General features: G+C 42.0%; 1 protein-coding gene across 20 annotated transcripts in view; it reads left to right on the forward strand.

Moving 5' to 3' along the window:
• Window positions 1–2,500, forward strand: part of ptprfa (protein tyrosine phosphatase receptor type Fa) — a 399,275-nt gene that overhangs the window by 112,232 nt on the left and 284,543 nt on the right. For 11 of the 20 annotated variants that reach the window (XM_036978465.1, XM_036978460.1, XM_036978466.1 and 8 more), the window contains exon 1: window positions 975–1,457. The exons of 1 other annotated variant lie outside the window; for it this stretch is intronic. The gene's annotated coding sequence lies outside the window, so the exon portion shown is untranslated. Of the gene's footprint in view, window positions 1–973; window positions 1,458–2,500 lie in introns of those variants that run through there. 8 more of the 20 variants (XM_036978468.1, XM_036978469.1, XM_036978476.1 and 5 more) reach the window with 3 other exon arrangements.

Here is a 2,500-nt window from a genome sequence, read left to right on the forward strand (position 1 = left end):
CCTCCTCTCAACGCCCCCGTGGGAGTATGACCATGACATCTCTCAGGAGTATTACAGCTGGGCTTTGTTTCAGTTCGGCTCGAGAGAGAGAGAGAGAGAGAGAGAGAGAGAGAGAGAGGGGTTGTAGATGCAGTAGATGCTGCTGTTACCAGACCTATGTTCAAATAATATTTGCAGTCTAAGGTTTATTCTCTGCTAAGCGATCACAACCAAGCTCAAGGAAACAAAGAAATGCGTGCTGTTTTAGTTCAGCTTGACTGACAGACATACATGAACTGTACAGGCTGCAGGAAACAGGTTGAAAGTGAAAACGGACAGAGAGGGTTATTCTGCGTTCAGTTGAAGCACCACTCAGTCATAAGCAATCAGTAGTGCCACGCTCAAGTAAACACAGGAATGCACTCTCACTAGCTCCTTCAACTCAAGAAAATATGCTTTGGATAAAAGTTTGCAGAAATAACACCCCACTGGGCACACACTGGTTGACTCAACATTGTTTCCCCGTCATTTCAATGAAATTACGTTGATCCTACGTGGAATAAAAGTTGAATTGACGTCTGTGCCCAGTGGGACACTTCTTGAACGGTCTTTAGCTTTATAATAGCTATTTTATTCGTTCAGACAGGTTGAGTTTGAACTGAAAATGAATTTTCCTTTTAAACTCTTTCACCTCACAAACCGGATTAGCAGTACAGCTGGTTAGAGAGAGTCCGTATTCATGTTTTCAAACAAATAACGACTCCTCCATAGTCAGCAACACAACCTAACCTGAATCCCCTTCCCCACCCCCACTCTCTGTCTGTCTCTTCTTCCCTTTTGTTCTGGCGCCAGGTGAAGTGGGAGAGAGGGGGAAGGTCTGGCTCTACCTGTGTAGAATAAAACTTGTCAACAAACCCTCCAATTGGCCAAGGCCCCTTACAACCCATCCCCCAAAATGCTGTCTGAAACTCAACACCTGTGACATCATACTAGGGCATTGGCTGAGGCTGGGCTGGCCTGTTCAGAGCTCAGTGGGTATTCAGTTGAGAGTGTCTCAGGAGACATCGAGCTCCAGTGACCCCAGCAAGACTCCCAGGATTCAGTGGAATCTCTATGGACGGTGGCCTGTTCACACAGCACAGCAAGGAGACCAGGCAGTGGCAGGCAGTTAGAGAAGCTCCAGCCAGAGGAGTTAGACTAGAGAGCAGTTCATTTGAAGTGCTGCAACCTTCCTTCTTTCCCTGCTTCTTTGCCTCCACCTGTAGCGGCTAGCCCCAACCACCCGGGCTATTTCACACGCTCTCTCTCTCTCTCTCTCTGGGACTGCAGACTGACTGAGCTTTTATGCTAAAGGACTAAAGGATTTTGTGTGGAGTCTTTTTGTATTTTTTTTAGGAATAATATCACAAGTTTTAAAGACTATCAGTTTCCTGGTGAGTTTCTTTCACTGTGTATTTTTCAGTTGGACCTTGAAATGGGTAAGTGTGTCTCTTCACCGCGCTTCGCTTCGTTGTTCAGAAAATAGATTTTATATAGAAGAAGTGGTCACATGTAAATCATACTATGGAAAGTTGGTCTTCTGTATAAAATTAGTATTTGTTGTACAGAGGTTAATTTAGATGAATTTGATATTTTGTGGTTAAAGCGATTCTCACAGTTTCCTAGGTGCTACATATCTAGAGCCAGATTTGTCTTGTTTGAATGGAAAATTCCAACCTCAATTGTTTCCGTCCATTAACAAAGTTCCCCCACCTGTTCAAAGTAAACAAACACACACAAAGCAATCACAGAATGTTGACTAAAAGCCTATCGCCTCTCATAGTTGTTTTTGCCCTGAGCTACCAGTACTATGGTGAGTTGACAGTTTGTGTGTGACTGTGAGCATGTAGAGGCTGGGGGCCTGTGTGTGTTCTCCACGAGGTCCCCGTCTCCCACTGTAATCTCAGTATACTGAACCCAAGGCCAGTATCTATATTTTGCCTGTAGTTTTTTATGTAACAACCTGAGTTTTAGAAAAGAAGCTGTATTTGTTAAATGAGCGTTATTGTAGGAAAGTGAAGAATCTGTAATAAAGCTTCATATTGTGCCTGGATGAACATTCTCAAGATAATAAATCAAGCCATAATTTCCTTTAATGTTCAGCATGAAAATAATAAACTGTACGTGGCTTAATTAGTCAGTCATTTTTTTTTGTAGCTGGTTGTGGGTCTTTCCACGAAATCACGAAATGAGTGCCTTTTGCGTCCCTGTGTTATTTTAAGTATAAATTGTACAGTAATTATACATCCTAAAAGCCTGTTATATTAAATTGCGTGCCCTTTAATCTAGACCACATGAAAAATTCAATAAATCAGTTTTTTTTATATGATTAAAGACTTGCTAAAGTGCCAAAATGTTACATTTTGTCATGTCCCTCCACTTAACCCCAACATTTCTCCAGGTTTTCACAGTCATTGTAAAGCCCTAGTGATGTTCTTTCTCTGACATAGTCATTTCTGAAGATTATTTCTGATTAGTGATT

This window comes from Oncorhynchus mykiss, chromosome 5 (assembly GCF_013265735.2).
Source record: "Oncorhynchus mykiss isolate Arlee chromosome 5, USDA_OmykA_1.1, whole genome shotgun sequence".
In the NCBI taxonomy this organism is placed as follows: Eukaryota; Metazoa; Chordata; class Actinopteri; order Salmoniformes; family Salmonidae; genus Oncorhynchus; species Oncorhynchus mykiss.